Source organism: Cibotium barometz, chromosome 27 (assembly GCF_041138505.1).
Source record: "Cibotium barometz isolate CiBa-2024 chromosome 27, ASM4113850v1, whole genome shotgun sequence".
Classification (NCBI taxonomy): Eukaryota; Viridiplantae; Streptophyta; class Polypodiopsida; order Cyatheales; family Cibotiaceae; genus Cibotium; species Cibotium barometz.
The window spans coordinates 29063148-29085749 of record NC_141072.1 but is presented as its reverse complement, the minus strand read 5'-3'; the positions used below and the strand labels follow the sequence as shown (position 1 = coordinate 29085749).

The window sequence follows — 22602 nt, the reverse complement described above, 5'->3', positions numbered from 1 at the left end:
AGATGTGAAGGAGAAGTTTGGGGTAGAAGATGTAGGTCCACATCTCTCAAACCTTGTCCATTGTCCATTGCACACCAAAATTTAGCCACACCTTGTTCGCCTATCAAAAATGGAACAAAATTGGTCTATTTTCTCCAAAATGAGACCAAAGCATGTCCTAATGCCATGGCAAAGTTTGGGGTAGAAGATGTAGGTCCACATCTCTCAAACCTTGTCCATTGTCCATTGCACACCAAAATTTAGCCACACCTTGTTCGCCTATAAAAAATGGAACAAAATTGGTCTATTTTCTCCAAAATGAGACCAAAGCATGTCCTAATGCCATGGCAACCACTCAAGATCACCATTGCCATGGCTCTTAGCATCAAGCTTGAAATATTTTCCATGGATGCACCAAAATTTCCAAGAAAATGTTGTTAAAGACTAAGAAAATCAAGAACCATACAAACTTGACTACCATTGATGGATCCTTTCATGCACAATAATGGATGGAAAGATTAGGGAATAGCTTGATTAACCTCATCACTCATCATGAAGAGTATCCTTGGTCCAATATAGAGCGACGCCACAATTAGCCTCATGAGCTTCTTCTTTGATATAATGGATTGCGGGCAGTTGGCTTCTTTGGAGGTGGTAACTTGGAGTAGTAATTTACTACAATGTGGTCTAGTTTTTGACAATGGTGACAAATAACACCACGTCTAGGGGTCGTTGGTGAAGCATTGTGAGTGCTATTGTGACTAGGCTTAGGGCTTGAATTTGCAAGATTTGGCTTTGAAATTGCCCCATTAAATACATTTTTAGGGGGAATTGTGGGCAGGGATTTAATATTCACATGCTCACAAGATTTTTTGTGATGATAACATATGTGAACAAGTTATTCACATGTTCTCATGTTACCGTTCACAAAATAACAGGTCACTTGCCATTTGGGAACCCCTTAAAATCTTGGCTACACATGGGAATAAGCTATTCGTATGTTCTCATGTTACCATCTTCACATAATAGCAGGTCAGTGGCCACCTAAGAAGATTTTTTATGCCCGACAAAGATATTTTTTTTAGGCCCTTGTGAAAGCTTTGTGAATATAACATGTGATCACAAGATTTTTTGTGTTACTAACATATGTTATTAACATGTTCACATGTTCTCGATTACGTCAGTGAAATCCCTGATTGTGGGTGCATGTGAATTTTAAAAATTACTAGTACGATTTGAAGTGAAAGGATTCGGTTGAAAAGATTTCTTGAATGGACGATTATTACCCACAAAAGATGATTGCTGATTGTATGGGAGAGGACCTTGCTTAGGCCGAACAAATTTACTGATAGAGTGAATCTTTTCCTCTGCATCATGAGCTAGAGAAATAGCTTCATAGAGAAAAGGAGGTTTGAACATATTCACCTCTTCTTATATACCTTTTTCGAGAATATCTTTGTCTTTTTGTTACAAAGTATCATTAGGAACATCCTCAAGCATGCAAAGATGTAGTAAAGTTTGCCAAAAACATTCAATATACTGAGATATAATGTCACAAATCATTCCAAGAAAATTTGCTACATGCATGACATGCTTGTAGGATGAAATTAGGGTGGCAAAAGCACTCCTTGACTTTGTCTTAAAAATCGTTGTCAGTAGTATGACGCAATATATTCCCCCATAAATATGCCTTATCCACTATGTGATTAGTAGCACATTTGATCTTATCATTTTCTTAGAAACTTTCATCTGCAAAATAATCATCAAACTAGGTTAACCATGAAAAAATAGAGTGGTCATATTTTTGCTATCAAAATTTGCAAAAGTGAAAGAGCAGACGACTTATCTTGGATTCCTTGTGTGCATGTTGAACATCAAGAGCTGTTTTATGAATTTTGGTGCTGCAGTCATCCTCCTAAGAATCCTCAGCCCAAATGCACTTCTCATGCTTCAAAAAGGATTCTACATGCATATGTGATTATTGCTCTTCTTCCAATTAAGCTTGGATTAAAGAAATCTTTTAATTGGGCGTCGGCTCAATTAGTGGGGAGTTGGTGAAGCCATGAGTGTTGTCGATATGCAAATCATCTTCACTTGAAGAAGGATTCATTGTGAAATTTGTCGATGAAATTGCAGATTTGTTACCTCGTTTGCACAATGCAAATCACAATCAAGTTGATAAAAATGATGTTGTGTGCCGAATGTAGGTAGAGGTTCACTTTGCTTTGTATAAGCCAAAGAAGAAAGATAATACTACCATGACCAAGTTGCTTCGGTGTGTTGACCACTATAAAATAAAGGTTTGTATGCATTGTAAAGGATCCACAAGGATGCCAAAATTGATAATGAAGAGGTTGGCACTCATCACTGATTATGAGCCTTGCAAATAACTTTAGACAATTTGGAGTCGCTTACAACCATTGATTGTTACAGAGGGTGAAATTGAAGCTTTTGATCATGTTTGAGCAGATTTAAAGCCTCTTACACTTGCAAACCACATATATGGTGCCCAATTAAGAAGAGGATTAGTGTAGAGAAAGATGTTCTTGGATTTTTGAGTGGATTCTAAAATCATAAATGGTATTCCACCTCCTATGGACCTTTGGACAATAACCAATGTATAAAATTACCTCTAGCTTTCAAGGCTTGATTTGGCCTTTTGCCCTTCAACCACTTCACCTCCTTGTCCACACTGGTTCTTCATCGCTTCAAGTTTTGGACTTATCCTCCTTGGCTCTGATTACCACTGTTGCAAGTTGGGGATGATCCTCTTACACAAAAATAATTAAAATAATTCCCATCTCTCTCTCTCTCTCTCTCTCTCTCTCTCTCTCTCTCATTGCTTGTTCAAAACCATAGCATAAAAATATCCAACTTGCTAATACATAAAGAAGAAGGATATACATGATACCAAAATGGGTTAAATCTCCCCCACTTACTTGATGGCTCATGCTTTCAAGCAAGTGTATTTAGATATCTTTTTGCATTACTTGTAAGCCAAAAACGGTTTTTACACTCCACTTTGGGCCTTTCTCTTAAAAATAGAAAAGTCTAAGCTTTTATGCATGAACCTTGCTATAACTTTAAATAAATTGGTCCATGAACCTACTAAGGGTAAATAACCCATATGCTTGGCCGTCATTTGGCTACAAAATCATGACGACCATAATAACAGCCATAAATTTTCTACAAAAATACAAAGTCGCATAAATATAGTGTTGCCAAAAATATGCACGCATGGGAAACCCTCAAGAGTCACATGTACTAGCCTTACTTCTCCTGATCTGCTATCAAAAACACATGCCAAATATTATATCTAATGACTATCTACCCAACACAATGCAACCAATACCATCATGTAGTAAGTCACTAACCATGTGGTAAATAATCAAATATAAATATCCATGATAAATAAAACACATCACAAAAATACCATTTCAATAGTTTCAATAATTTCCATTTTTATAATAGTATGTGAGGGAGCCATCATCTTAGCAGGGCAAGGTTTGTAACAATGGCTTGAAGGTTAGAGGGGGGGCTTACTTTTGGGCCCTTACATACCTTACCCCTTTGCTAACTTGATAACCTAATGGCCCCTTACATACCCTACCCCTTTGTTAAATTGATAAAGCCCCCTTACTTATCATGCTTGTTTCTTGCCAATTGGGCAATTCTTTCTCCTTGGTTGTTGAATAAAATCCCCCACCCAAGGGCCCTTGCTTTAGGATCTCTCTCTCTCTCTCTCTCTCTCTCTCTCTCTCACACACACACACACACACACACACACACACACACACACATGCATGCATGCACAATTACACGCATGCACAATTACACACATACACGCGCGTGCACACATACACACACACACACACATGCACATGCACTGTACACACATACATATGCACACACATACACATGCACACACATACACATGCATTGTACACACACACACACACACACACACACACACACACACACACACAAACACATGCACACACACATGCATGCATGCATTTGAACACACACACACACACACACACACACATTGAGGATTTTTACCCATGAGCCGAAACAAAAAAAAACCATCTGGAATTTTTTTTGTGAAGGTGATTGATGCTTGACAATACAAACTTACTAGTTGACTAATAGGATATTTTTGTTCATGTATGTTTTTTTTCCTTTGATGGTGGATCTAGCTCAAGATCAACATGGTCTTTTAGATTTACTAGCTGATTAATAGGATGTTTTTATTCATGCGATGCTACTCAATCTTGACGGTTCCGACAAAGCAAGGATCACACCTCCATTTAATAGTTTGTCTTTGTTTCTCTTCCAAAGAATATATATCATGTTGCTTGCCTTTTTTTCCTCCATTTAATAGTTTATTAGAAACTCCAAGTTACTAGCATACATATAGACATTTATACCTAGTCATACATTTTAGAGTGGTCTTCAAAGGAAGCATGGCAAAGCTGTTTTTTTTTAATGTTATCAATATTCTCTTGCATATTGAAGATTGTAACCATGGATTTTTTCCTTCCATGCATGTCAAATGAATCATCCAAGAGTTTAGTTTGTATAAACATATGAATAGCCATTCTTTGAGAACTGTAGGTGCAACTCCATTGGATTGAATCAAGCACAAAAGATGAAGCTGATGAGAGGTAGTGATTGCGGTTGTGCAATGCTACATTGATATGGGTGATGGGTGAGTTATGGAACACCTCGATTAAGAGGGGATATTGAGATATGTAATCGCAATGTTGTTTGTATGTGAGAAAGCATCCTAGAGGTGCAAGATATTGTGGTAAAATAAGAATGCCACATGTGATATTGTATGGTGTGTGAGTGTTGATGACCAAAAGAGTGGAAAAGAGAGTGCCACTTGGATGAGGCTAGAAGACCTATATCATTGTATAGTTAATTGTGAATGCAATAGAGAACTTGTGTTAAGTATACAATATCTCTCTCTCTAGTCATGGAGTTTTTAGAGTGGTATAACCCACCTTAATCTTGTGTCTATCACTATAATCAATCCCATATTAGGATTGATTATAGTTAATTGTGAATGCAATAGAGAACTTGTGTTAAGTATACAATATCTCTCTCTCTCTAGTCATGGAGTTTTTAGAGTGGTATAACCCACCTTAATCTTGTGTCTATCACTATAATCAATCCCATATTAGGATTGTTAACATGGTATTAGAGCTAGGTAGGCTTTTAGTCATGGTGAATATTTATGTATAGTTTTCTTGGTTATGTGTTCATTTGATTAAGAATTATTTTCATTTTTTTATGAAAAAAATAGCACACTCATTGTCATTAGTATTGAATTTGGAGAGAGATTATGCTCATGGAGATTTGGAGATTATGGTGCTGCCCATGGAAGTTGAAAAATGGAGACTTCAGCTTTGTGGAGATTTCAGCAAAGCTGAAGTCTTGGAAGCTGCCTCATCATCAAGGTACAAATTGTAGTTTTTTGCAACATGAAAGGTTGGTTTGTTGTGGATTTTGCCTCTCGTTATTGGTGTTGAGCATGGAATAAATGCTCATATGGTGAAGGGTTGCTATGGTGGGATTTGTGAATCCTACGGTCCTCGCAATGTAGTGAAGGATGTGAAGTTCTTGCTTAGCTACAATAAAAGCAAGTAATGGGCTACTATGGTAGTCCTTGTTGAACATATCAAAAGGGGTATGGCTTGTAGTTTGCTCAATGAAGGAGAACAAATAAGGGGATGGAAACCTTGGTAGTTTCCACATGTTTTGCACCTTGGTTTCATGGTAATGAAACCTCATAACAAGAAGAACCCTTGAAGATTTGGCATGCTAGGAAGTTGTAACGTACCCATCTTCACTAATAAAGAAATGTCCATGTAATTATGAGTTTTTAAGGTATAAATATCAATGATTTTATTATTTGAGTCATTTCTACTTAGAATCTTCAAATTCTGAGCCCAAATTTGGAATTTGCGCGCGATTTTACCCTAATATAGGATTTTACAGTATCCAAAACGGACACCAGATCAAGCCTATACGCTAATTTCAATCATTTTAGTTAAAAAACGGCGACCTTTAAACCTTAATAAATGCACGACCGCACATCCGATTTGACGAACGGTCTGAACCCCTGCGACCAAGAGAACCTCCCGGACAAAAAAAAAATTTCGCCCCCCGGGCGGTCAGGCACGCAAATCGAGACGCGCGTCCCAAATTTGGGTACCCCGCCCCAAACTTTGGTCCGTACACACTTACTAGGGTGCCCGTACAATGACCGCCCAAGAACCAAAGGATGGCCTCCCACTGTATGGTCCACGCATACCCTTACATGGACATCCATGCTGCCCCAGACCAGATAAGGTACATGCGTACCACTCCTTTCCCAGACAACCGACACCGTACCTTTCCCCTAGACCCATGCAGGCCACTGATCCATAGCCTTTGAAGGTACACCGTCCTTTCGTCCTTGCTTTACGCAGCGCCCGTACCCTCACCCCTCAGCTATATAAACCCCCGCCGGGGTGCCCCTCAGACGGCACGCATTTCTGTGTAGCGTACACCCTACTCGTACCGCCGTCCGTCCCTGTGTAGCGTACTTGCTGCAAGTACAGCCGCCCTTGCAGCCACCCCTCTCACACCCCCTCATTTGCCTTTTTTCAGATAAGCCAATTTTCCTCCATCCCCCTCTTGCTAGGAGCTAGTGTCCTTAACTCTTCTCCCCCCCCGTGTCCTTAACTCTTCTCCCCCCCGTGTGAATAGACTTACAGAGAGGCTTGCAGCCACTCCTCCCAGCCCTCTCCACGTTTTTGCCTTTGCCCTTAAGGACATCTCACAATCCCCCCCCCCCATTTGCGTAGACTTTAGTAAGGGTTTTTTGACTCAAGCGAGGGTTCGTGCGCCATATTCTTTTGCTCATACGGTGATCAAACGAGCTCAGAATTCAGATCCGACTGAAGCGTTTCGATCGCAGCAGCGAGCTCTACAAGGCGACGCCTAAGATGGCCTCATCTCGAAGGCGACAAAATATTGCCTCAAGAGGAGCACGTAACAACGAGATGGGGGAAGATGCGCCCAACGCGGCGGCTCTAGTCCTCCCTTTTCAAGCCCCTCAAGGAAACGGTGGCCAGGTTAGCTTGGTTAATTTTTAAAAAGAAGGGATTTTCCTTAAATTAGTGTTAATGAATGGTGTCTTTTCCTCTTAAAATGATGATATAAAATTATATGAAGTTATGAATTATGTGATGTTGTATTCGATAAATTGCATTGAAATTGTTATCTTCATGAATTATGAATATTTAGTAAATTGCATTGAAGATGTTATCTTTAGAATTCAAGGTTTTTTTTGGCTTCAACGCTAACTCCGTTCCGTGTGTGTGTAGTCGGGCGGCGTCGTTAGCAAAGCTCGGGAATGGCCCAAGGTATCCCTCATACCTTTGGGGGAATAAGGATCACCGATTGAGGCGAGAGATTATGAGGTTGCCTAGTTCTGAGGGCTCACGCTAGTGCGGTAAATAAGCCCACCCTAGTGTGCAGACATCCCTCTGAGGGACGGGAGGATCGAGCGATGGAGCCTGAGAGGGTGGGAGGATCGAGCGATGGAGCCTGAGAGGGCGACAGGCTAGCTTGAGTCCTCGCCAGCGGGGCCGACGATGAGGTGTATGATCCCGTAGGGTTTTGCCCAGCATGTAGAGGCTGGAAGGCCGAGTTTTAGATCATCGGCAGAATAAGAATAAGAGAGCCAGTTTGGCTTGTATTGAATTGGTTCATGTATAAACTTTTTATATAATTTCATCTTGTCTTTGGTATGATTGTATTGTGTAAGAAGGCTGTTTTAACAAACCTTGTGATGAAAAAGAACCTTAATTAAGGAATATGTTTATTTATGTCAAACAGTGTGGTAGGATTAATTAGAAAATAAATTGATGCGTGAGTAGGGTGGAAAGTGGGAGGATGGAATGCCCTGACGGCACCATCCTACGGACCCGATTAGTCAGGTAGCTTTCCAACAGATTAAGTGAAAGCCTACGCTAGATAGTTAGGTTCCTGGGCAACTCTATTCTAGAAGACTAGGTCAGCGGGCGGCTGTGCCTTGCATAAGATGAGGAAAAAAGCGTTGTCCCTAGAAATCAAGTCTAGTAGCTGTCCAATTTATGATCAATTGCCCTATGGGTGATTTGATGTTTAGAAAATCACGCTCTCCCTGCGAGATAGAGCTAAGTCATACCTATAAATCGTATCCTTGAATCTCTACAGGGTCAAGGTGTCGATGAATAGGAAATTTTTTTCCCAAGATAAGACTTAGCGGAATATCTTAAGTGTTCTCCCATTTTAGAAGGGGAGAACCTTACAATTGGTATCAGAGCTTGTTTAGCTCCTAGGAATTACAGTTTAAGGACTGTTTTGTAATAAATGTTTTACCTAACATAATGCTAAAGACATCCTACTAAAACAAATAAGTTAAATTGATGTTTGAATGATTGTAGAAAGAGGAAGATGCCTACTCCAAATTTCTAGTTTTCCAATGCATCTTCGAGACTGCTAGTCACTCCTTGAATTTCGAGTTCCGCGACACCATGGTGCAGATATTAGAGAAGATATCCCTCCCTCATTTCTCTCGTATTCAGAGAGGATGGGGTAGAGATTTCTCGAGTCGTGGGCTGAGATACTTCTTCATCCGAGCAGATCAGACTGGGAACCTCACCACCGACCTTAAGCGGATTCGTTGGATTGAGAAGCTGAAGATGATCCGCTTATTTTGGTTCGTCGGTACCCCCAGGGCCGACACCTCGGTGACTATAGATGGGGTTCGCATACCTCAGGATCGTTGGGTGTATGACAAAGTGATGTAGGTCTTACCTGTATAGCAGTGTTGGGATCTACCCCAATCCAGAGTTTACCACCCTTACCATCAGTTTTTAGAGTCTTAGAAACTACAGCGGAACCCCCATATTTCACCTATGTGGACCGCTCTACCCTTATGTCATAGTCAAGCCTAGGAATTCCCCTTGATGTCAAATAAGACTAATTATATTAGTCTCAGACCTTTGTAATAAAACTTGTCCTTGTAAATATTTGAAAATAAAATAATTTCAATGTTTTACTCTCCAAAAATTAAGCGTTGTGCAAATATGAATCTTGTAATCTTAAAATTGTTTTTACAATGATGGCCAAGACGACTACCCTCCACTTCCCAATGCGCTCTACACCGATACCCAGGAGAAGAAGCTCCTTCTCAAGCAAATGCAACCTCCCTCCTTTAAAGGAGAAGGTTCAAAGGTTGAGAAGGATGCTGAAGTCTGGATTGAGGCGATGGACGATTATTTCTCTGCTTCTGCCGCCGGTACTGGAGTAGCAAATCAGTCTATGCTCGCACAGTTTCGCCTCATTGGAGATGCTAAACGCTGGTGGAAACAGTGGTGCCGTGACAAGGAATTCACCGAGCATTCTCAAACGTGGGAAGACATCAAGCAGGCAGTGAAGGAAAGATATCTTCCTCCATCCCATGAATCCATAAAGACGAATGAGTTTTTTAGTCTTAGACAGTGCAGCTTAACTCTTGAGGACTACTATTCCAAATTTATTACCCTTCGGAAGTATGCCCCAGCTGTGACTACTTCCCAGCAAGTGGCTCGTTTCTGCCAAGGGCTAAATGAACCCCTAGATTCCCTCCTTGAAGCAATGAGGCCAAGCACATTATAGGATGCTCTCATACGAGCAAAGCCCCTTGTGAAAGAAATGAAGGCTAACAAACCGAAGAATCAAAAATGAAGGCTAACAAACCGAAGAATCAAAAGAGATCTTACCCTGAGGCAAACCTTAGAGATCAACCCTACAAGAAACCTCAACAGAATTTCCCCTACTACAACAGAGGGCGACAAGGCAACTCTTTTGCCCCCCGCTCGTATGCTGCTTCTTCCAGAGAAGGCCCTCTGTGTTTTGAATGCAATGAGCCGAGACACTTTAGAGCCAATTGTCCCAAGATGGCAACATCATTTCCCCAAGGTAACAGAGGAAATCAAGGTCGTGGAACCCCTACCCACCAAGGTGCAAGAGGCAGTGGCCGTGTGGCAGAGGCCGTGGAGGAGCAATTGCTAGAACTGCCTGTGTTATAAGTGAAGAACCGACCTTGGAAATGGCTGAGGAAGAGCGCGCCACCGTCCATGCGACAGTAGAACACCAAGGTCCGAATAAACAATTTGGTGTAATCCAAACCCTCGCCACTCATCACGGTAAGCCATTTCAGCTTTTGATTGATTGTGGCAGTACCCATTCATTCCTTTCTCCTAGGTGCTTGCAAAAATTAAACTTGAGTCAAAAATCAGCTAGAAAAATGATTGTAGAGTTAGCCAGTGGGAAAGAAGTAGTATCTCGCCACTCTATAGGGAACCTTGATTTTGAGCTGGGTAATGAGCAAACTCATGGCCACTTTAGAGTCCTGCCACTAGGAATTTATGATGGAATCCTTGGGATGGATTGGTTAATTGCAAACAAAGCTAGCATCCATTGTAACCAGGGGAGTATCACTTTTGAAAATAAGCATGGCCAAGTAATATCTGTTCAGGGGATCACAGGAAAACCTAAGTCTAGGGTAGTCAAGGCAAAACATCTTCTCAAGGGAACACGTAAGGGTCAGCAAGTTTTCTTAGTCAAACTCAACAAAGTCATTGAACCTAGTATGGAGACAGAACCCTCTTGGCTCCAAGAATTCTCTGACATCTTCCTTGACGAGCTTACAGGGTTACCGCCTCCTCGAGAAGTTGACCATGAAATCGAGGTGATCCCTGGAGCTCAACCCGTCTCAAAAACTCCCTATAAAATGTCCCTTCCTGAAGCCATTGAACTTAAGGAGCAACTTTCCCAACTCATTGAACAAGGAGCAACTTTCCCAACTCATTGAACAAGGATTTGTACGCCCCAGTAGCTCTCCTTGGGGAGCACCTGTTCTTTTCCAAAAAAAGAAGGACGGGACTCTCCGCCTCTGCATAGATTATCGAGGGCTCAATCAAGTCACTGTCAAGAATAAGTATCCTATCCCTCGCATTGATGAACTTCTTGACAGGCTTCATGGGGCCAAAGTCTTCTCAAAAATAGATTTAAGGTCTGGTTACTATCAGATCAAAGTCAAGGAAGTAGATATACCCAAAACAGCCTTCAATACCCGTTATGGCCACTATGAGTTTACTATGATGTCATTCGGGTTAACCAATGCTCCTGCAACCTTCAACCGCCTAATGCAAGATATATTCCATTCTTACCTAGATGAATTTGTGCTTGTTTTCTTTGATGACATCTTGATCTACTCCAAATCAATGGAAGAGCATGAGGAGCATGTGCGTAGAGTTCTGCAATTGCTGCGCAGACACAAACTCTATGCCAAGAAGAGCAAATGTACCTTCTTTACTCATCAAATTGAGTATCTTGGATTCATTGCCTCCAAAGATGGCATCTCAGTAGACCCTGCCAAGGTCAAGGATATCCTAGAATGGCCACCCCCTAAATCAGTTCGTGAAGTTCGTGAATTTTTGGGAATCACTGGTTGGTATAGGATTTTTATCAAAGATTATGCCTTGGTAGCTGCACCTTTGACAGACCTTCTTAAGAAGGATTGCAAAATAGTGTGGTTGCCAATCCATCAAAACAGCTTTGATCAGCTGAAAGCCATTATTACTTCTGCCCCAGTCTTAAAGCTTCCTGATTTCTCCAAGGAATTTGAAGTGGTTACCGATGCTAGTAGTCTAGCACTTGGTGGTGTCTTAGGCCAAGAAGGAAGACCAGTCGCTTATACTTCCCGCAAGCTGAAGCAATATGAAGCAAACTATGCCACCCATGATTTGGAGCTCTTAGCAGTTGTTCATTGCCTCAAATTATGGAGACATTATCTCTTGGGAGGCAAATTCCAGCTTGTAACTGACCACAAAAGTCTAAAGTGGATCTTCACCCAGCCTAACCTCAACATGCGGCAAAGGAGATGGATTGAAATTCTACAAGAATATGATTTCGACATCAAATTCTGCCCTGGGAAAGATAATGTGGTAGCAGATGCACTTAGCTGCAAATCTTTCTTGAATTCAATTTCAATGCCAAATAATCCCATATTGGTCAAGGTGAAAGAAGTCTCATCTCATGATCCAGATTATCAGAAAATGAAAAAATTAGTAGAAGATGGGGGACATTCAGAGAAAGAGAAGAATCTAATCAAGGGATACTCCACTCATGAAGAAAGCCTCTACTTCAATCACAGGCTATGTATCCCTAAGGATCCTGCTTTAAAGAAACTAATCCTCCATGAAGCTCATGATAGCCCTGCTCTGCAGGACACCCAGGTTATGCAAAAACATTAAATGCTGTAAGAAGGAGCTTTCATTGGGCAGGCTTGAAAAATGATGTGCTTCGGTACTTGAAGCAATGTCTCTCATGCCAAAGGATCAAAGCTGAAAGGGTCAAGATGCCTGGAAAACTTCAACCCTTAGATATTCCCCAAATGAAGTGGGAGTGCATTAGTATGGATTTTGTCACTCACAAGTCTCCCCACTGTTCAAGGAGGATATGACTCCATTCTAGTAGTAGTGGACTTACTTACCAAAGTAGCTCACCTTATACCAGCAAAGAAGACCTTCAAAGCTTCTGATGTTGCTCGAATATTCATCAAGGAAGTCCTCAAACTTCATGGTCTCCCAAAAAGGATAGTAAGTGATCGGGATTCTGACTTCACTTCAAAATTTTGGCAGTCTTTATTTCAAGCCCTAGGAACTCAACTTTGCTTTAGCACAGCTTACCATCCAGAGACCGATGGCCAGACTGAGAGAGTCAATCAAGTAATTGAAGACATTCTCAGAGCATATTGTGGACGGGAACCAAGAAGGTGGATTCAATACCTTCCTCTGGTAGAATTTGCCTACAATACATCTTATCATCAAAGCATAGGAATGTCACCATTCAAGGCACTCTATGGGCAAGAATGCCTGTCTCCTCTAAATTTCTCTGATCCAACCATAAGAGTTGAGGCATCTAGGAAAATGCTCGAAGAAATGGAGGAACAAACCAAGGCAATCCAAAAAGATATTAAAGCTGCCCAAGATCGACAAAAGCTTTATGCTGACAACAAGAGGTCTGAAAGGATCTTCAAGGAAGGAGACAGGGTTCTTCTATGAGTCCAACCCAAACGAAGTTCTCTATCACTCGGGAAATATAAGAAGCTCAGCCCTAGGTATTGTGGTCCTTATACAGTTATCAAGTGTCTAGGTAAAAGTGCCTATAAACTCCAACTCCCAGCCCATATCAAAGTCCATAATGTATTTCATGTAAGTTTGTTAAAACCATATGTCCCCAGTCTCGATCATATTCTTGATGATGAACAAGTTGTAATCCCTACTCAAGGAGTCCTTGAATTACAGCCTAGTAGCATCATAGATTCTAGGGAAAGGTAACTCCGAAATAGAACTCTTGTAGAACATCTAGTTCAGTGGAAAGATTACCCTGAAGAGGATGCAACTTGGGAAGATGAAGCTACACTCTTAAAGGACTATCCCCAATTCATGACGAGATGAGGACATCTCGATTTCTTTAAGGGAGGAAGGATGTAACATACCCATCTTCACTAATAAAGAAATGTCCATGTAATTATGAGTTTTTATGGTATAAATATCAATGATTTTATTATTTGAGTCATTTCTACTTAGAATCTTCAAATTCTGAGCCCAAATTTGGAATCTGTGTGCAATTTTACCCTGATATTGGATTTTACAGCATCCAAAACGGACACCGGATCAAGCCTATACGCTAATTTCAATCATTTTAGTTAAAAAACGGCGACCTTTAAACCTTAATAAATGCACGACCGCACATCCGATTGACGAACGGTCTGAACCCCTGCGACCAGGAGAACCTCTCGGACAAAAAAAAATTTCGCCCCCCGAGGCGGTCCGGCACGCAAATCAAGGCGGGCGTCCCAAATTTGGGTACCTCGCCCCAAAATTTGGTCCGTACACACTTACTAGGGTGCCCGTGCAATGAGCGCCCAAGAACCAAAGGACGGCCGCCCACTGTATGGTCCACGCGTACCCTTACATAGACACCCATGCTGCCCCAGACCAGATAAGGTACATGCGTACCACTCCTTTCCAAGACAATTGACACCGTACCTTTTCCCTAGACCCATGCAGGCCACTGATCCATAGCCTTTGAAGGTACACCGTCCTTTCGTCCTTGCTTTACGCAGCGCCCGTACCCTCACCCCTCAGCTATATAAACCCCCGGGGTGCCCCTCAGACGGCACGCATTTCTGTGTAGCGTACACCCTGTTCGTACCGCCGTCCGTTCCTGTGTAGCGTACTTGCTGCAAGTACGGCCGCCCTTGCAGCCACCCCTCTCACACCCCCTCATTTGGCTTTTTTCAGATAAGCCAATTTTCCTCCATCCCCCTCTTGCTCTAGGAGCCAGTGTCCTTAACTCTTCTCCCCCCCCCCCCCCTCGTGTGAATAGACTTACAGAGAGGCTTACAGCCACCCCTCCCAACCCTCTCCACATTTTTGCCTTTGCCCTTAAGGACATCTCACAATCCCCCCCCCATTTGCGTAGACTTTAGTAAGGGTTTTTTGACTCAAGCGAGGGTTCGTGCGCCATATTCTTTTGCTCATACGGTGATCAAACGAGCTCGGAATTCAGATCCGACTGAAGAGTTTCGATCGCAGCAGCGAGCTCTACAAGGCGACGCCTAAGATGGCCTCGTCTCAAAGGCGACAAAATATTGCCTCAAGAGGAGCACGTAACAACGAGATGGGGGAAGATGCGCCCAACGCGGCGGCTCTAGTCCTCCCTTTTCAAGCCCCTCAAGGAAACGGTGGCCAGGTTAGCTTGGTTAATTTTTAAAAAGAAGGGATTTTCCTTAAATTAGTGTTAATGAATGGTGTCTTTTCCTCTTAAAATGACGATATAAAATTATATGAAGTTATGAATTATGTGATGTATTCGATAAATTGCGTTGAAATTGTTATCTTCATGAATTATGAATATTTAGTAAATTGCATTGAAGATGTTATCTTTAGAATTCAAGGTTTTTTTTGGCTTCAACGCTAACTCCGTTCCGTGCTTGTGTAGTCGGGCGGCGTCGTTAGCAAAGCTCGGGAATGGCCCAAGGTATCCCTCATACCTTTGGGGGAATAAGGATCGCCGATTGAGGCGAGAGATTATGAGGTTGCCTAGTTCTGAGGGCCCACGCTAGTGCGGTAAATAAGCCCACCCTAGTGTGCAAACATCCCTCTGAGGGGCGGGAGGATCAAGCGATGGAGCCTGAGAGGGCGACAGGCCAGCTTGAGTCCTCGCCAGTGGCCGACGATGAGGTGTATGGTCCCGTAGGGTTTTGCCCAGCATGTAGAGGCTGGAAGACCGAATTCTAGATCATCAGCAGAATAAGAATAAGAGAGCCAGTTTGGCTTGTATTGAATTGGTTCATGTATAAACTTTTTATATAATTTCATCTTGTCTTTGGTATGATTGTATTGTGTAAGAAGGCTGTTTTAACGAACCTTGTAAAAAAGGACCTTAATTAAGGAATATGTCTATTTATGTCAAACAGTGTGGTAGGATTAATTAGAAAATAAATTGATGCGTGAGTAGGGTGGAAAGTGGGAGGATGGAATGCCCTGACGGCACCATCCTACGGACGGGTGGACCCGATTAGTCGGGTAGCTTTCCAACAGATTAAGTGAAAGCCTACGCTAGATAGTTAGGTTCCTGGGCAACTCTATTCTAGAAGACTAGGTCAGCGGGCTGTGCCTTGCATAAGATGAGGAAAAAAGCGTTGTCCCTAGAAATCAAGTCTAGTAGCTGCCCAATTTATGATCAATTGCCCTATGGGTGATTTGATGTTTAGAAAATCACGCTCCCCCTGCGGGATAGAGCTAAGTCATACCTATAAATCGTATCCTTGAATCTCTACAGGGTCAAGGTGTCGATGAATAGGAAATTTTTTTCCCAAGATAAGACTTAGCGGACTATCTTAAGTGTTCTCCCATTGTAGCATGCACATGTGGAGTTCAAATGGGAGCTCAAGGTAGCTGAGATGGAGGCTACATTTACAAGTTCAATGAGGCAAGTGTAGCAGCAAAGGAAGCTACACATGGATCTCATTAGGTAGTTTAAGAGACTCCCGCGTTTGATAGAAACTCCAATGTATCATTGAGGGGGAGTGTTGAGAGGTAGTGATTGTTGCGGTTGTGCAATGCTACATTGATATGGGTGATGGGGTGAGTTATGGAACACCTCGATTAAGAGAGGGTGTTGAGAGATGTAATCGCGATGTTGTGTGCACCCTAGAGGTGCAAGATATTGTGGTAAGATAAGAATGCCACATGTGATATTGTATGCTATGTGAGTGTTGACCAAAAGAGTGGAAAAGGGAGTGCCACATGGATGATGATGTGTAAAGTGGGATAAGGCTAGAAGGTCTATATCATTGTATGGTTCATTGTGAATGCAATAGAGAACTTGTGTTGAGTGTGCAATCTCTCTCTAGTCATCGAGTTTTAAGAGTGGTATAACCCACCTTACTCTTATGCTTAATCTTATGTCTATCACCATGATCAATCCCATATTAGGATTGTTAATAGAAGCATCTTAGGGTGAGTATTCAAGATAGGTGTTTTCTTTAAAGCTAAAGAAAAATTATGAGTTTATTCCAAAGATTATTTGAAAGGAGCATCCATTAACTAAACACCCAATGTATCTTAGAAAGAAGCCTTTCATGATGGAGAGGAAGATGATTTTATGTTTCCTATGGAAAGCTTTATGGGATGCCCTACTAGAGGCAAAGGGAAGGTCACGTTTTAAAAGATATATATTTGATGTACTAGTAATGGAGCATAATACCTATGCAAAATATGTTTTTGGTAATTGAGAGTACATAATGCTTGTGCAAAATATGTTTTTTCTAATTGAGAGTTGTGAGACCTCTGCCCCCCTCTGCACAACAAACTCTGGAGTGCTGGCAGTGGAAGTAGCAACCTTGCGTGCAGGGTAGAGCTTCCCATTCGGGACCTCATCCACGAATGTTCGAACAAGAGACTAATCCAGCGGTTCTTCCAAAACTTCCCTCACCCAGAAAGCATAGGCGATTCCTCTAGGAAAATCTTCTAATGTAGACAAGGGCCTTATCTATCCTTTGTATTCCGATCAAACCTATGGGTCACCTGGCCGAATCAAGGAGGAACTTGCACTTGGTTCATAGAAATCATCGCTTTTTTTCCCTTAAGCGTGGCACATCCGTTTGATTCTTTTCCATAGAATAAGAATCATCCTGGGACTTACTTTAACTACCGTAACTTAATCTTAACTGAATTTTGTTATAGAAATCCACAGAGAAATCCACACCAACCGGCCCATGGGTTAGCCAATCGCCCACCAACCACTGTATTGGTGGGATCCCTTTCTATAAAAATTAGGTTGTGTTTGTCCCGGGTACCACGGAAAAGATTTCCCAGGCTCCCTAGCTGGCACTCATGTAAAATATAAAATAGACACACCACTTATGCACCCAATATGAAATTGCCTTTTCTTAGATTCAACTATCTTCAAAACATATTTGGAATAAACCCACAGTGTTTCCATCATAATTCTCAATGTTCCAGATCCACTATGTAAGATCCCTGTTCCCACCGAGCAACGGATTCGGGGTACTGGCAGCGGAAGTAGCGCTTCTCGCGCGGGACAGGGGTCCCACACTCGGGGCCTCGCCCACGGATATCCGGATAAGAGACTAATCCGTCGGTTGTTCCAAAACCGAACCCGGAAAAACTTCCTTTACCGGAAAGCACGGGCGATTCCACCAGGATAACTTTTTACTCTAACGTAGTCAAGATCATTTCTGATCGAGATGATCCGATTACATCTATAAGATACTTAGTCAGTTCAAGGAAGAACTTGCACTTGGATCATTGGGATCAACGCTTTTTTCCCCATTCAAGAGGCACAGCCGTTGATTCCTATCCATAGAACAGTTTCTGTCCGGGATTTTTTTTTTTTTCTATCGTAAAAACAAAAGTTTGAGTCTCGATTTACGGATCCATCAGTCCAGCCTAACCCCATCCAATCCCATGGGTTAGCCAACCGCCTAACCACTGTAGTGATGGGATCCAATTAAAAATTTGGTTAGGTTTTGTCCCGGGTACCAAGGAAAAGAGTTCCAAGGCCCCCTAGCCGGATGTTCATGCAAAATAAAACTAGTCACACCACTCACACACCCAATATGAAATTGCCTTTTTCAACCAGATTCAACCAATTTAAAACAATCCTTTAATAAAACCATAGTATCATTGATCACCATCTTCCAATTTATCCAATTGATTCTTAATTTCCCATCATTCCTTCATCAGAGTATCTATGGCATCATTGGCAACTAGAACGCTCAGGAGCCGTTTCGATAGTTCCTAGCCCATAATACTTGGCAATATAATCACTTAACAAGATGGACTCTCGTTGAAGATCAGCAAGATCAACCAACAGATCCATATAAGGAGCCATGGACTCATCCATTGAAGACCAGCAAGGTCAATCAACCAGATCCATGCTCGATTTCAGAAAACAACTCCAACTCTGTTCCAATATCTTCCTCGACGCACGCGTGGGTATCCTAGGCAACCCAGAGCCCGAGCACCGTATGGTCAGCACCCTCTAGGATCCTTCGCAGGTAACCTAGCGCTTCACGCATAGGCCGCTTCCTTGGCCCCTCATCCACCGTACCGGAAGCTCACCATTTTAATCGCACCGAGGCTGGTCAAGACCTCGGCCGACCTTGCTACGCGAGACGTCCTTCATTGACTCCCCGTCAGCAGTTGCAACTTTCTCATCACGACCTTAATCACAAGACGGTCAAAATGCTCCCCCCAGCATTCTTGACATAAAACAATCATTTACAGACAGCATTTACAGACAGCATTTACAAACAGTTTACAATACAATTTCTATTTTAACTTTCATTTTTCCACATTATCCTTCATCAATCTACATTACTTATTCCATATTCCATTTATATGTATACTCATCCCATCACATCATTTCTATCTCATCACTTCAGATTCCCTCACATCGCATATCGTATATTCACATCCATACATCCACATCTATATGCGTACATTCACATCTACATGCATACATCTACATCTCTATGCATACATCCACATCCACATTCACATTCACCTCCATACATCTACATCTACATGCATACATCCACATCTCCATTCACATCTACATCTATACATCTACATCTACATGCATCCATCCACCTCCACATCCACATCTACATCTATACATCTACATCTACATGCATACATCCATATCTCCATTCCCATCTACATCTATACATCTACATCTACATGCATCCATCTACCTCCACATCCACATCTACATCTATACATCTACATCTACATGTATACATCCACCTCCACATCCACATCCGTATCTATACATCTACATCTACATGTATACATCCACATCCACATTTATACATCTACATCTACATGCATACATCCACATCTCCATTCACATCTACATCTATACATCTACATCTACATGCATCCATCTACCTCCACATCCACATCTACATCTATACATCTACATCTACATGTATACATCCACCTCCACATCCACATCCGTATCTATACATCTACATCTACATGTATACATCCACATCCACATCCACATCTATACATCTACATCTACATGTATACATCCACATCCACATCTATACATCTACATCTACATGCATACATCCACATCTCCATTCACATCTACATCTACATGCATCCATCCACCTCCACATCCACATCTACATCTATACATCTACATCTACATGCAAACATCCACATCTCCATGCATAATAAAATTCTTTTAATTAATCTAGGATGATAGTTCCTAGAATATGGTAGGAAGTCCTCTTTTTATGCTTTGAATGAATTTATTTTATGCGTAATTTCTATAAAAATTTTGCCATAGCTCCGCTACTATGACTGATAAATCTCAATTTTTTTCTAAGGGATAAAGTTCATTATTAAAGAAATAATTAGAATGGTCTCTAATTGGATCATCAATCCATAATGGTCTCTAATTGGATCATTAAGAAAACAATTAGAATGGTCTCTAATTGGATCATCGATCCATAATGGTCTCTAATTGGATCATTAAGAAAACAATTAGAATGGTCTCTAATTGGATCATCAATCCATAATGGTCTCTAATTGGATCATTAAGAAAACAATTAGAATGGTCTCTAATTGGGTCATCAATCCATAATCATCAATGTGCATAAACTAAAAGCATAGCAAAAGCCATTAATTTGGCCTCAAGCATAGCTTAATCTTGGATTAAGGAAAAGCTTTATGAAAAGCTTCATTTGGATTGAGAATGGGTCATGAGTATGACCATTTCTTGAGTGAGAGAGAGAAATTATAAAAACCATTAGAATTTAAATATAAGTGGAAATTAACTTCTATAGCATTTATTAAATTATGTAACTCTTCACTACTATTCACCAATTTACTTCAATAGCATTTAAAAAAAACCATACCAATTAAACTTCTCAAGCTTGAGAGGGGTTGAGAAGAGAGAATCATTGAGAAATCATAGAAAAGATCAAAATTCAATATACTTACCTTATGATTTGCTTGATTCTTTATTCACGGTAGAGGCCCCCAACCAATCAATTGGTTTAGTGTGTTGATGGAGCCACCAATGGGGATTGAAGAAAGAGAGAAGTATCAAAAACTAGTGAATTATTAAAGAATTCACAGTTCTTGGCTTAGGTAGAGTAGAGTAACAATGCCTAAGACACTCTATATTTTGGCTTAGGTGGAGTAGAGTAATAAAGCATAAGACTCTATCTAATTTGGCTTAGGTGGAGTAGAGTAACAAGCATAAGAGACTATATGTTTTGGCTTAGGTAGAGTAGAGTAACAAGGCATAAGAGACTATATGTTTTTTTTCAACAAGGGGAGGCTTCTATTTATAGGAAAATTTGAGCTCCTAACCAAACAAACTGATTCTAGAATTTTCCAAGTCAGTTTGGTCACTTTTTGACCATTTTTAGGTCAGTTAAGCTAACTTTTTGGAACTAGACTTGAATGAGGAGAGAGGAGAGATGAAATATCTCAATTTTTATGAGTTTAAAACTCATTCAAGCATGTGAAATATGCACCTCCTTTAAAGAATTCCCCTTCCTTACATATGTGTCAAAATTGTATTGCTCATAGTTTTTTACTAATAAACCTTGTACATTTTCAACTCTTCATCTTATGTGAAATATGCACCTCCTTTAAAGAACTCCTCTTCCTTACACATGTGTCATAGTTTTTTTACTAATAAGCCTTGTACATTTTCAACTCTTCATCTTATGTGAAATATGCACCTCCTTTAAAGAACTCCCCTTCCTTACATATGTGTTTATTTACTAATAAACCTTGTACATTTTCAACTCTTCATCTTATGTGAGCATTTACTAATTTTTGGGTATCTTCTTTTACAATTTGGATTTATCTCCTCCCTACACATGGATTGATGCTATTGGCCCATAGGAACCTTAATTGGACCATAGTCTAAAGATTTATGAAAATCCAGACCCTTATGCTAAGGTTCTTTATACCTATTTTCAATTAATTCCAATTGTACATTGGAAATTTTTTTTAAAATTTTTGTTTCAAGGAAACTCATCTGAATTATAAGAGATATTTTTCTATCCAAAAATATTCAAAATCTGAATATTCTCTCTCTAGAATATTTTCTCTCTCTAGGTTAAAACAACCACAAACAAGATCTCTTATATTTCAGAAAAGGGAATTGATTACAGGGGAATATACTAGACATCAAAAAGGGGGTTGGGGGAGGAATCTTACATTCTACCCCACTTAAAAAACGCGAGATGTCCTCATCTCGCAACTTGGAATAATTTCGCAAGATGCACGAATATGAGACTTAGAGAAAAATTTTAATCACGATTAACCACCAAGAAAAGTCTTAAAGAGAGCAAGATTCAAAATAAGAACAAGATTTAAACTTTATTCATTCACGGGACTTATACAGTAAAGATAGAAGAACTCTTTACACTTCCATAAGCCCGTCCATCATATGGTCACAAAAGCAGTCCTCACAAGCTGCACAAGTATAGGGTAACTCATCTATGGGAATGATTCTGCTGGTTATTGCCGCACCTATCTCAGTGGTATGAGGTGATCTAACAAAAGGACCTCTAAGAGACAAGCCAAAAACGGGGTAAAGGCATATCTTCTCATGAGGAAGAAAACATGCCAGTAAGAAGACCCGCTCAGAAAACCCAGGATGCCTTGATCTCATGACGCAGTAGTATCGGGGACCCAAACCCAAAGCTTCAATAACCATGGCCAAGCGGACATTGTTACGAAAGTGCTGCTGACCCCAGGGTGTTACCCTAGTTATGTTTTGATAGGTCCGCCATTTGGTCTGCGCTACAGAAGTTCCTAGGTGAGGAAAAAGTGAGCGCTCATACTGTTCTATAAAGTCTTTCTTCACAGACTCTCTTGCGTCTTGAAGGTGAGAAATCATCAGGGATAAAACTAATTCCTGTTGCCAGGCCGCCATGAAGGAGATTAAGAAAGAAAGGAG

General features: G+C 41.0%; 1 pseudogene; it reads left to right on the top strand.

The window, feature by feature from the left end:
• The first annotated feature begins 5335 nt into the window (after positions 1-5335).
• LOC147623262 (chlorophyll a-b binding protein of LHCII type 1-like) overlaps positions 5336-22602 on the top strand; it is a 74809-nt pseudogene continuing 57542 nt past the window's right edge.